This window comes from Lates calcarifer, linkage group LG15 (genome assembly GCF_001640805.2).
Source record: "Lates calcarifer isolate ASB-BC8 linkage group LG15, TLL_Latcal_v3, whole genome shotgun sequence".
NCBI lineage: Eukaryota > Metazoa > Chordata > Actinopteri > Centropomidae > Lates > Lates calcarifer.
In genome coordinates, this window is record NC_066847.1 from 29,385,213 (window position 1) to 29,399,735 (window position 14,523).

At 40.1% G+C, this 14,523-nt stretch overlaps 1 protein-coding gene across 1 annotated transcript in view; it reads left to right on the top strand.

Annotated features, from left to right (window-relative positions):
• bckdhb (branched chain keto acid dehydrogenase E1 subunit beta) overlaps positions 1-14,523 on the top strand; it is a 51,473-nt gene that overhangs the window by 15,646 nt on the left and 21,304 nt on the right. The window lies entirely within an intron of this gene.

The following is a 14,523-nucleotide window of genomic DNA, read 5'->3' on the forward strand; positions in this document are numbered from 1 at the left end:
GTGCCTGATAAACAGGATTCCTTCCACAGCTGGTAAGAACTCAACTACTAGAAAGTTTATGTTGCCTCAGTCTTACGCAGCCTATGGCACTCACCAAAACAAAATATTTCGTTTGGGAGGGCTTTGAGAAAGGAGTTGCTTTCCAGTGGGTATTCCATCTTTATTTATTTTGAAAGGGGAGAAGGAGCACGATGTAAGACAGTTTGGGGAATAGTGGCAGAGAAAGATTCTTTCCTGGTCACCAAAGGCAAGAATGTCAGTAGACTAAACCAGCAGGAGAGAGTGTGATGTTTTGAAGAGCTCTTTGGAAATGAAAACCAAAGGTGTGTGTCAAGGCAGACCTCAATGAGCTCCACAGCAGGAGATGAACCATGTGTATATATGCACTCCACTCTTGGAACACTGCTTTTTAAATGGCCCTTGAATATGTCACATGCTGCTTTTTCACCAGATATGTTTTAATTTTGCATATTTATTGCCCAATTTTCGTGCTCCTCTGGTTAACATTGGACTTTGTCAGCGAGCACCGCGCTACGCCTGCCGCCAAGCAAATCTTATAACCAACAGTTAAAGCACAGGATGAAACTGCGGTAGGAGGGTAGTAATTTAATAGGGAGTCTATTGGAACTGATGGCAGAGACTGTAGTATTGTGCTGGCACTGAGGACTTGCAGCTTGAAGTGCGCAGTAGTCAGTTACAGATTGTTTGTTCAAAGAGGAGACTTCTGAAGTCAGTGTGGTAATTTTTTTTTTTTTTTTTTAAGTAGTGCCCCATTAAAACAACTGCCATGAAACTGAATAGTGTGTTTATGTACTGCTTAGCGGGCCTAATGCCAGGCCTGCCACCTCATGCTTGTCAACAACATCTCTCCTTGTCATTTCCTCCAACCAAATGCCCCCCTTAAATGTCTGTCAAACCCATAAACCAGTTCCCCCACAACCTCCAAACAAGACACACACAGAGCATGTTCCTTCTTTCATATTTGGCAGTAAAGTCACTGTTGCATTACACTGATACACTGGTATCCCCAGAGTGTTTTTTTTCCCTCTATGTCTCCATTGAGAACATTATTTTCTGGTGTGTTCTGCTGGCTGAGCACAGAAAGAGCCTTTTAATCAAGCTATTATCAAATCTCAGCGAAGGCACAGAATTAATTCCAGGCTAAATCAAGATTATCATCACCCAGGCTAATGCATGGGAATACACATTAAGGGCTTTCATTTTATTTTTTAATTAATCTAAACCACATAGGCAAATATCCAGATGTGCATTAGTCTGAATGAGAACAAATGGACAGAGTGCTACAGTGCTGTTAAGTTTATATAAGACTTGTCAACACAAATAGAAGGTTGTGGAATCAGCACTGGTGTAATGCACAAAGCGTCTGTATAATATCTCGCCCTTTTCCTTGATGCATAAAAGGTGTTGAACGCATAAAGCTGAGATAACCTTTAGTGTCCAAAAGTAGACATGTCTGCCATTATGTATTTGCAGCACTTGGCATGAATGTTGCCTTGTGTTGCTGCCACCTCTTGAGAATGAATCTACATTTGTTACAGATGTATTTTGACTTGCATAAGTAGTATTTGTCTTTTGTGTTTACATTCAGCCTATTTACCATGTGATTCTCATGTCTATACTTCAAACAGTTAAATCACACACTGTTCTTTTTATACTACATTGAATGACAAGTAGGGGCACAAATTTTAAACCTGCCTTGGTGGGTGGCATGATGGTGCAATGCAGTGGTTAGCACTGTCGCCTCACAGCAAGAAGGTTCCGGGTTTGGCTTTTCTTAGTGTGAATGGTTGTCTATATGTGTTGGCCTGTCAATGGACTGACAGTCTGCACAGGGTGTACCCCACCTCTCGCCCAATGTCAGCTGGGATAGGCTCCAGCCCCCTTTAACCTCCCTATCTGCACCGCTTAATGGATAAGCGGTACAGATAATGGATGGATTCCTTGGTGGATAGTCGGCCACGTTAACGTCCAATAATCGGTTAATCGTCAACAATTTATATTTTCTTTTTCCAACTAACTATTTGCCATTAACATGACCTATGTTCATCGCAATGTCAGAATAAATTGGGAATTTAAAAAAATGATTAATTAAACATTTAATTGTAAATCAAACACAAAATAGTGACTTGTGCATTCTCCACCACAGCTAATATTAGTACAGCAGCTGGAAACACCTGCTTAGTTGAGACCGTTTTCCCAGGAACCTGCATCTACACTCAGAGCAGGGAGACATTGCTTATACAGTTTGTCACTTCTGTGTTGAGGCATGTTTGATTGGAGTACTGCTTGTCCCAAACATCAACACAGAAGCTACAGCGGTGCTCTCTGCTGTCTGACATTCTGCTCCCAGTTTGCGTTATTGAAGCAGCTGCTCGCCGCTTCTGCTAAAGATGGTAGTCTGGCATTAGCGTGAGACTCGGGATAGCTAGCTAAACTGGATAGCTGCCAAACAACAACTCAGAGGAATTTTCACAACTTTATGCTGTTGTGCTCATCACTGTGGGCTCAGAAAACCATCCGGTGCACGTGGTTAGCAAGGAGATGCATTCATTTTAAATTTGTACAGCCTATACGAGTAGCCAGCAAACATATGTGTAATTGTCTGTCATCAGACAGTAAGAGGCACAACAACAAACTACATTTTCTGACAGTTGCACTGTCCATTTTTATCTGATAAAATATTAATGGCAGTTAAACAGTAATTGGTTAATCATCCCCTGGTGTCTGACTGTGCAATCAGTCTGAGGTGCATTAGGTGCATTGTGCAAAATACTTTGAATCTCTCAGAGAAAAAAATCCCCCCTAAACTTTAGGGTGTTTTTGCTTGTCATATGGATTTTAATACTGATTTTTCCACAACAAACAAGAGAATAGGCACAAATGCACAAAATGAGAAGCACGGCCCTGTGTGTCCTCAGTAACCCTGTGCAGTGGTGGCCTAACTACTGGGTACTGCACAGCTGCTCTGGGCTGGCATGACGATGGTTCTGTGGCTGCAGCTCTGCTGGTGCTCAGACATTAAGGGTTTCATCACACAAGAACCCACCCATGCAGAAGTAGTTCAGATCATATATTAAGCACCATTTGCTGCGACCAAAAATTATTTTCATTACTGATGAACTGTTTAGCCCAAAAATGTCACAAAAAAGTGGAAAGGTCACATTCTAAGTTCATTGAGCCCAAGGTTTTCAAATTATTTGGTTTTGCCCGATCAGCAGTTTAAAAACTCAAGACTTTCAATTAACAATGATATATAACAGAGAAAAGCAACAATTCCTCTCAGACACAGAAAATGTGAATGTTCGGGATTTTTAATTTCTCACCCTTTTCACTGATTAATTTAAATAACTGATTCCAGATCAAATGATCTCACAGAGAAGAAATTACTACAGTAGACAACCTTGATTATGAGGTCAAACTAAAACATGAAGTAATACCATTAAAGCAGAATCCACCTTTGTGTATCAGTCATACTTGCACACTCTCCCGTCAGACTGTTGGAAGAGGTCGAAATTATTTTCTTCAGCTGTTAGTGTTTTTTACACTCTTTGAGCACTACATGTTTTCTCACAATACATAGTTACGAATGAATAATCCAAAAATCAGGAAAGAAGATGTATGAATTTTATTTTTAATGTTCTTGGACATGCAGGAGATCAACATGAGCCATGGCTTTCCTCATAGCTGATGATACCAGACTCACAAGGTATTGGTAGTAGCCTACATTATATTTTCATCACTGCTTATGGTACCATTGTGAAGTCCTGGGGCAATTGCCATTTTCTTTTTTCCTATTTTGTCTGTTAAATAAATGGTTCAGAGTTGGTGAAGACTTCTTTGGGGGATGTCATCCTCTGATAAACAGATTTTTAGATCCATTGCTATTCTCAGCTTTGGAGAGGGAGTTGCCACGACATTGATTCAACTTCTTAATTCAAAAGATTGTACACCTGGTGTCTAGCTTTTCCAGCACGCACACATCCCTCTAAAGCTGGCCTTTTGTAGCGCTTATTATCTGGCCATCAGATGCGGCGAGTGTGCAGACAGTGAGCTAGGCTGCAGACACACATCCGGCTGCTGGCAGCCAATTAAAATTTTTCATGTCCCATGAGTCATATTTACCTTGTGTATCTTTCAGTCAAGGATATGTGTACATGTGTATGTGTTATGTGGTGAGCTGATTTATATGTGGCCTGTGTGTTGTTTTTGAGTGTGAATGTATAAAATAAATGAAGAATGATGTGTCTTTCAGCATGAGAGATCATTAAGGCAGCATTCTGGAGGACCATGCCATCTTTCTGTTTCCTGAGGGATCCATTCTGGCAGCCACCAGCTATACTTGGATCTAAAAATATTCAACCCTCTTGTTGACAAAGGGAATCATGGGCAGAAATTTCTGTAAAAGTACAGAAAAAGTGAGTGTATTTTATTTTGTCGCGCTGTCTAGAGCGGTCCAGTAAATGTACTAGTCGTTTTTTAAGGGATAAACAAAATGGCTGGTTTACCTCTGCCAGACCCATGGCTCAGATGATATGCTGTGGAAAGTCTCCCTGTCGTGTTTGGTCAGAGTACGTGTGGCGATGTAGTTGTGTAAAGACGCTCATGTTAGGAGCACATGCTGCACAAGAGCTTTTTGATTCCTCACTGAGTGGCCTGCTTTGCTCACTATTGTTTAATGACTTTTATTGTCCTTCAGATGGCCATTTAGCCAACATTTCCATCCTGTCTTACATGCATCCACATTTGTTTGTCTTGGCTTTGAGTTGGCCAGTCAGCAGTATAAAAAAATCTCAGCTCCCATTATTGTATTAGTCCATCGCTGGTGATTCAGCCCTATTCTCAGGTTTTCCAGACTCCAGATCCGGCCAGTGAAGAATCGGAGAGGCTCGCCAGGGCCGGTCCGTAATACAGTCATCGATTCTTTAACCATGATTGGAGACGGCGCCTCCCACAGCACCACACTCAGGTCTTGTTGGGCAGGAGCTTGTGTGCCCGGGATACCTCATGGACCTCTGCAGTGGTCTTGTTTTTCCCCTTGGTGTCCTTAACTAAGCCTCTGTTTCATCCACCATCTTGCAGAACTGCCTTTCCACACAGGCTTGTCCAACACAGCCCTGCTGGCATCAGTTGGCTGATGTGGCCAAAATGTAGCTGCATCACTTAGGAAAACCCCACAGAAGGGCTCCAACCTCCCTTTGCGCTTGTCACTAATAAAAAGCTTCAAGAAAAAGTCATGCCAGATTACACAATTTCTATTTTACCATAGGCTTGTAGACAAATTAGACTGTTTCCCTGCTTTGTCCCTCCTGATCAATGTTTCACAGCGCTGAAAGCGAGCTATAAACAATATAGGCAAAAAGAATATTTGATTGTCTGTATTTATGCAAAACTGACACTGGCTTCCACAAATGGAAACAGTCTTTTGATAATGAATAAAAACAGGCTCTGAAGCAGTTTAACACTGCATTTGTGCATTATTTTACACCATCCTTGCAGCGGAGAGTTGAACGTGCACCTCATTTTCTAATTGATGTCTTCAAAAAGTCAACTCTCACTAACCACTAATATTTTTTTACCAAAAAGTAACTTGTCAAGATGCAGTGAGCTAAGAGGCTGTCACTCTAAGGAGTGGTAATATCTTGCTGGGAAAAAGCTGTCTTTACAGCCTATGTTGTGTTGTTATCTCTTAGTTACTAGCTGACCACAAAGCTTGGTTCATTTCATTTTCATTCTCTCACACTGTTTTATTGGAATCATCCCTCAGATTTTTTTTTTTTTTTTTTTTTTCAACCACAGGGAGTAAGTTAGTCAGGGCATGTCCTCTTAGCAAGTCTGTGCTAGCCGATGAATGTGCAAGTCCCATCTGGTCCTATAAAAGATTTAAAGTGATACTCCATCCCAAATCTGTCTTTTGAGTATCAAACACACACACAATGGCAACAATTTTTCACAGCTGAAAAAAATATCAAAAAAATCCATAAAACCTTCTCAAATCCTTCCTCCAGTGTAATTCACACCTCTGCTTTCCACTTGTATGCTTAGTGTGTGGCCGTGTTTACCCAGCATCCATCTCTCTGGCAATGTAAATGCAGTGGATGTTGAATTTTTTTTAGGTATTGAGACTTTCATGAGGGCTTTTCAGTTGGTTTATAATGTGAATTCATGCGTTTAAATTGCTGTATAAATGAATCTGTTTTTCAGTTACATATTATTGGTGGCAGCATTGCGTTTCCACTGCGCACTAAGCAGGGTGAAAGTGCAGAGCAGCCTTATTTTAGGAGCACTATGGCTATTTGTCTTTTAGTGAGTATCTCTACAAAACCGTACAGCAATCAAAGTGTGGTCTGCAAAAACAAGGAGAAGACATGAAGTTTGAATTTGCTACTTCAGATGCAGAGGAATCATATTAATTGGACAGTGAGTTAATACAACACATATAACCTCAGTGTGATCAGAATGGGATCTAATAAGAATTGCTACGCCTAATATCTTACACAATAGCCCTCTTTGAGTGTGAGTTGCAGTCATTGTTCAAACCTGTCAGGATTGTGACACGTCAAAGCAGTTTTTATCTCATCAGACAAGTTGTGTAAAACCATGCCAGTGTGCTTGTCATTGAAATTTTGGTAATAGCACATCTTGGTTTGGTTTGGTTTGGTTTGACCTAACTCCAGTGTATGAATATTTGGGAGCAGTGCAGATTCTGACGCTATGCTATGAAGACTTGAGATGGCCTGCAGGTCCCTGGTGTGCCCGGTAACAGTGCCCCCCACCCCCTTTCATTGTCTTCTCTTAGATGTGTGTAAACTTTCTCCCTCCATAGATGTGTCTCTCGGTCTGTGTTCCAGCTGAAGTCTGTGTGACTGCAGTGCTGCCTGGAACACAGCCCTCGTAGTGATGCAACCAATTTGGCTGAACCTGTTCAACCCTCAAAAACACATGCAGGAGGAGTCACTTAAGGACTTGCAGTGCACAAGTGCACCAATATCTCTTACGCCATATCGTACGCCGTCTTACGCCATATAAATAAAATTATGTCAGTCACAAACACAGACTTTAATGGACAGTGAATAGAGCGGGAAAACACACCTGTGTGTCTGTGTGTGTTTTTTGTGTGTGTATAGGGTGGTTACTTAAGGAGGAATGTGCAGCAGCATCTGTTCCGTTTCTTGGAAGTGATGCTGGTTGCAGTGTCTGCGTGTTCCGAGTGCTCTGGAGTTTGTTGACTCACTGTACTGATAAGGCCTCCTTATCAAGGCTCCGCTCACCCCCCCACTCTCTCTTAATGGTTTCAAGCTGTAACGTGTGTCCTGAGTCAAAGACGGCAGGTAAATAAAGATGTAGTTAGACAGGACACAGGACACTCAGATATGTTTGTTTGCCATTCCCTGAGATGGAAAAGAGCATGAAAGCAAATGGACTCAGGGAGCCACCAGTGTTCTGCTCAATGTCAAGTTCAACTTGTTGTTCTGGACTTGATGGCTGTGGATATTGTTTTTAATACCACCTACCACAATTACATGGGGTAAATAATATGTCATTTAAAGTTGCCATTAAGAAACTTAAGCAGAGCTGTGCAGCATGGACTGATGGAAAATATTCCAAAATTGCCACCACACATTAATGTGGAACATTACCATTAAAGAGATGATACTTTAAAGAATATTTGATTGTCTGTATTTATGTAAAACTGACCCTGGCTTCCACAAATGGAAACAGTCTTTTGATAATGAATAAAAACAGGCTCTGAAGCAGTTTAAACCTTTACTTTAATATTTATGACTACCAAAGGAGTCTGGCTGTTGCTTTCAGAAAATATGTGATTGTCTGTATTTATGCAAAACTGATCCTGGCTTCCTTAAATGGAAACAGTCTTTTGATAATGAGTAAAAACAGACTCTGAAGCAGTTAAAACCTTATTTTTAATCTTTATGACTACCAAGAAGGTCTGGCTGTTGCTCTCAGTGGGAATACCAAACAAGCAATATCGTCGCTCTGATTTTTACCCCCAACCTCACTCTCCTTAGCCTCCTCTGAACATGTTTTGGAAAACTTGATCTCATATCAAAATGTTTCACTGTTAGAATTATTGTGGTTAAGTGAGTTTTCAAATTGATGATCAGTTTTCCTCATGGCAACAATCTGCCAGGGGTTTTTCCGTTTCCCCAATTTTGACACGGGATTGTTCTGCCACATCTGGCAGCAGCATTTTTAATAACTCCATAATAAACATCAAGAGTTCTACTCTGTTCACTAGAGACCCTGAGCTCAGTTACAGAGTAAATGATGATGATGTCAGCTTATTAACCATCCCACAACTTGAAGCATTTATTTTTTGTCAGGTGGTCAGTGGAAAAAAATTAACTGTGTTTTTTTTTTTTTTTTTTTTTTTTTTTTTAACATTTGTTTGTTAAGCCAGAGAAAAGTGACAAATTTATATTTTACAAGGGCTGGACACATTCCCTATCCCACCACTTTAGAAATCTGCTTTGACATCTACCACTCAGAGCAGCCTCATTACCCTCATGCTTCAGCTAGAATCATGTTGAGCTATGAAAATGTGCGGAGTCCATCCAGCAAACAGCCTCATGGAAATTTGTTGAAGCAAGTCTGCTGGCAAAAGCTTCCTCAGAGCGCACTTACTTGATCCTAATTTGCCTGTTGCTTGTCAACATGGTACAGCAGGTTTTATTTAAGTTGTCACTGCACCGATGAAGCTCAAACCCAACCTTGAAACTTGTTCACTGTTTCCTGCCACCAGATACGTCTCTGCTGCTCACTTAAGATATGGCAGCATCTCAGTACAATCTGAACCCAGCGACTTCACTTTTCATTTGCAGTGGATCCCCCTGGCCCCGTCTCAGCAGCTTGTACGTGCTTTTTATTTGAAAGCTAACTGTGGAACTTGCAGCAGAATGATGGCCGATTCTTTCTGCTTCATTTCCCAATTTGAAAGACAAGCCTTGAGCTTGTCGTTATAATAATGTAGAACAGCAAATCATGGCCACCAACAGGTGGGTTCCAGATAAAGGGCCAAGACCTGTCTGTTTGTTTCTCATGTGTTTAGGATTGATGTTATTATTGAGAAGGGCTTGTTTCCTCTGTATTTTCGATTAGTTTTATTCAAGTAAGAGCAAGGCTACAGGAAATACTAGCTGTAAAACTGTCTGGACAGTAGTGATGGCATATAAGCAGAGTAAACAAGCGTTTTCTGATTCTTGTTAAAATTTTAGATTTGATTCTTTCTCCTTGCAATAATTTATGATGAAGTAATAACAAATGATTCCTACCAAGAACAACAAAAAATAATAGCGGTAAAGAAATGTACAAACAGGATAAATCATTCTTTTGATGTGAATCGATTAAAAAAGGTCTGAACAACTGTAAAGCATTTTTATGTTTCATAATCATAGTTTGCAGTTAATATCGTTATTGATAAATCTGGTTATTAATTTCTCAATTAGCAGATTAATTGTTTTGCATTATATTTATATTTACAATTGCCCAAAGCCAAAAATTGGCTTTTTGTGCCATTTTTTGCTTTAGAAAATTCACTAAAACAATGAATTGACTATGAAAGTAGTTGCTGATTAATTTTCTGATGATCAGCTAATTGAATAATCTAAAACTGATTGTTGCAGCTATAGACCGAGAGGAAAGGATAAAAGCTAGTAAGTAGTTTCATAATGTTAAGCACTAACCATCTGCAAACATTATGCGTGTCGAGGATCTCAAGACACTCGTTGGTGACTGGCCATCATATCCTAGCATCAAAGAGCTCTCAAAGCTAGCTATTAGCGTGTCAGATTTTTGTAAGTTCAACAAATGAGAATTCCGCACAGAGAACATTATTAGTCTGTAGGGTGCAGGGAATGTGCAGTAAAATGATTTTTTGAAAAGATGGGAACCCCTGCTGTGGGCTGGGGGATTGTTCCCAGGAAAAACATACCAGACACTGTGTGTTTAGAACAGCAGATGTCAAAGCTTTGATGAATTGGATGTTCATTCAGTTGATCGGAGATTCCAGAATGGGCTTTTCTTTAAATGAAAATGTCGCTGAATGTTATTGTGAGCCCAGATATTGTTTGTATTCAAGTCTGGATCTATTGTAGTGCCTTGGTGCCACGCCGTGGTAATACCTGTCCAGATTTGACAGACTCTGTCTCTATCTGACTCTGCCGTCTGGAGCAAGGCCAGGACGGACCAGGCTCACTCCTGTGTTTCCCTCTCAGCCGAGGGGTCTCAGCCAGTATCTGCTTCCTGGCCCACCACAACACTGCTAATATCTTTGGACCGCTGTCACACACACACACACACACACTGGAAACAATCTAAGTAAAAGAAAATGGCGCAGGAAGAAAGTGGCTAGAGGTTTGGGCCCCACTCCCCGCATTCTTATTATTGTAGCCCACATCTGTAATTACAATGTTAACACTGAGCTCTATGCACCCAACCAGCAGAACTTTGTGGAGGGAAAGAAAGAAAACATGTGGGGCAGGAACGAGCCAGATAAAGATTGGAGACGGGGGATGGTGGAGGGTTTGGGGGGGGGGGGGGGGGTCGGTCATACGTGCTTTTTGGCCGATGTGTGTGTGTCATAACTCTGACATGTGTCGTACTGCAGCAGCATTTCGGTGGTTATATCAGTGGAAAATTACTCATGGTTGTTTTGTCAGTGATGGATCCAGCTCCTCTTTCTCTTTCCCCGTGTCACTGGTGAAAAGTGTGGCCTTAATGCAATACTGCAAAAAGAATAAAGCCTTGGCCTGTACTTCAGTTTACAGCATTTGGGTAATTTATCTAGATTAGATATGTACATCACAACATTTGTGGTCAATGAAGTCTATTTGCGGTTCACCAGAAAGGTACAGTCATCTCCCCTCTGTGTCTTCTCCAGTCCCCCCACTTGTGTCTGTCTGCTACTGACTTCTTTTCCATTCTTCTTCCTGGCAATATCTCCAGCTCACATTCCACAGCTAGGCACTGGAGATTTCTCAAATTCTTCCCAGTGTCACTCACTGGAGAATTGTGGCCTTAAATCTGGCAAAATCACACACATGCACTGAAAAAAATCACACAGACTCACAGTTCTGATGGACACTGAGAATAAAGACGCTTTGTTAATATTAGCTGTGGTTACTCTGCAGTTTTTGAAAGAGCAGACTAGCCTATCATCACCACAGATCAGTGTGCTGTGTCAGTCAGCTCCATGCTGTCTCCTGTACAGATCTAACAGATGAGATTAATTACCAAACACTGTTGAGAATGGGTGCAAAAATCCAAATGAGGCAGGGAAATCACTTTTCTATCTCTCTCATGCAGTGTTGGATAAACATGATTTTGGTGCCAGATGATAATGGCAGCAGTGACAGTTTTTGTTTTGAAACAGACCCTCTAAAAGCATAAGGCACTTTCGATTGGATCGGTTGTTACTTCTGTGGGCCAGGTCGTCAGTTTTCCACTTGAGAGGACGGACTAGTTAAGGAGCCTTGGCCAGAGGTGCGGGCAGATTGAGATCATTGAGGTCAGCCCGTAGGCCGATAGCAGGACCGAGTGGAAAAGGCAGAGCTTTCAGAAGTCACAAGGACCGAGAGACATCCAAGAGGGTCCACTCAGATACAACACACACCACCAGATAGACTGTTGCCCAGGGATTCTCCACGTCCTTTAAAAACCATCAACTCAGTTACATAAACTGAAACTGAACCAAAAAGTAATAAAAATATTTCATCAATCTTAAAAAGAGGTTTTTATGTTTTTCTTTTCTTTTCATACTGGCGCTTAAGATTAATACAAAACAGATTTACTAATGTGTTGTGCAATTTTTTTCTCACAATATTTGGAAATTCCCCCTTGGGAATTGTTAACAAATATTTAAACTCTTAATTAAATTCATGTTTTTCCATACTTTCATTGGCTGCATTCCATTTTGACAACTTTTTGTCACTTTTGACTTCAGTTTGGCATGCTCCTGTTTTTACTGAAGTTGCTGAAGTGTGAGTCTGAAATTTCTTCTTTACTTTTTGTGTTAAATATAAAGTGTAATGATAATCCTTTTTTCTTTTTGTTTTGTTTTTTTAAGTAAATTTCTATACTGACGTGTTAGTGTCTAAACCTCTGGGTGGGTCTTTCCAGAGGCATCTGATGACTAACTGCTTAGAAATACAAGCCCTCATGGTACACTTCAATCAAATCAACAAGTTGTCATATAACTTCATCACTCTGTGATTGGAATCAAGACACAGAAAAATGTATTCTCCTGTTTAGCTGCCTGTGTGGCTGTTGGAATTTAAGTGATATTAAAAATTTGTGCTGGACGCATCCTATTAGTGTAGGAGGCCCCATCAGTACAGAGAAACAAATAAAACTTACATTTCTTCTTTTTATTCATTACAATTTTGACCAAATAAATACACAGTCAAATCAAAACAAGCACCAGAGAGATATACAGAGTTCATAGGGGAAAAAAATCATTTTAATCTCAGTTTGACTTCAAAGATGCAGTTATTTCTGACTGCTCAGCCCTTACTGATTCCACATGATACCTTGTTCTTTTCTGCTAATTCAATCAAGCCTTAGTTGCTACTGATGAAAACATTGCTGTTTGAAGAGAAGATTTTTCCAAGGAAGGATTTGCCTGAATTTAGGTGTGAAAGCTTTTGTGGATTTAGTGTAGTTTGAGCTATTATCATGTTGTACCAGTCAATGATCAAGTCTCAGATCTGGTCTTTTGAAACTGCAGTTAATAATACTCTGAATCGTTTAAGCCACTGCATGTCCTTGGCAGTCTTTGTAGCAGCTATGCACTGGTATGTGAGACTACCTACTGTATTCACCATTTTTTGTGCTTACACAGTTTCTCTGTTACAATTGTTGGATGCACAAAATAACATAAAAAAATCAAAGAACACCTTCATTTTTTGAACATACTATGTATGGATAGTAGTAATTAATGGAAGAAAAACTAAATGATTCCAGGTACTCTCATTTTGCGCAGTATTGATAGGAGCCAGATGCGGCTGCCTCTGCGACGTTCCTGTGCTGCTGTCGGAATGTCACGGGTACTGGAACACATTAAACAAGCTTCCTGTTGTGGAGTTTTGTAGAGTGCTGCAGCAGGGGGTTTGTGTTAAGTCTTCTTCATATTGTTTTGTATCTTGTGGTGACTTTTAAGGTGGTTTAATGAAATTGTGGTGTTGTGTTGTGATATTACAGCCACCACAAAGCATCACTGTTTTGACGGCACTTGCTTTTGATTATCGTCATTGTCTGTATATTCATAAAACTTCAACACAATGGAATGAAGCATTATTAAACACTGTGTTATTGTTACATGGGCAGGAGACAAAGTTGCTATGACAGTTTAATGCTTATATTTTAGTGTGTTGACCATTTATATCAGGAATGTAGTAAAACTATATTTTAGTTTTTTGTTGCATTTATGATGCACAATGTAACTGTGGTGGTATGTTTTTGTAGAAGTCATTGAATTAAAGAGCTGCGAAATAATGTAATGTAAAGTTTATGTAAAGTTTATGAAGTGAGTTATACATCATGAAGTCGACTTGTCTTCATAGTCAAATTTTGACACCAATGTGAGTGAGACTGCCAAATATTAGTTATCACCTTTTGAAATTTCCCTTCAGCAAGGAAAATTGGCTTCACTCATAGATTTTCATATTTGACACGGAAAAACACATGTTTTAAATACAAAAAGGAAAAACTACAAGAACATTGCAGACAGTTTAATAGTTCATAGAAAAACATGTACAACAACATAGATTCCTCAAGTCTAATGACTAATAGTGATGTTGCAATACCAATACGGCGCTCTGTAACAACACCACTGAAATTCCATGATTCTTAATAACAAATGTGAACAGTAAACGCTGTAAAATTTTCAGTTAAGAATAGTGTAAAATAGATAAACTAATGATCAGATTTAAGAAACTGGAATCAGCCATTTTTTCTGCCAAGGATTTTTCTGTCAATCAACTAATTGTTTAACTGGCTTTTCCTTTTACCTGTCGTAGAGCCAAACAGTGACACATGACTTTCTCAAAAACTCAGCTCTGTAAGCCTCACAGTAATAGCTGGTCATAGTGTGTGTTCCTGTTTTTCTGTCCACCCTCTGTAGTGTGCCTCTCAGTCATAGCGACAGACAAGAAGTTGCATGGCCCAACCAGAATCGGGCATTGTAGACTAGGATGGTGCTCTCCCAATGACTGGCTGTGTTTAACATGGTTTCCATCTCAAGTCAAAAATTCCATTCTGTTTACCTCAAATACTATATAATTTCACTTTATACAGGTTATCCTGCTGAGCAGAGATCCTCCTTACAAGAAGTAGTTGAGATGTTACATCCACAGAAACCACCCGTTTGTTATATTATACATCACTTTATGGAGCCTTGTAAAATTGTTGATTGATTTTTACTGCCTTACTGTCTGCTCATATATGCAGCAGCCTGCGGGATGTTCACAAAGAGCTGTCATCAGCTGG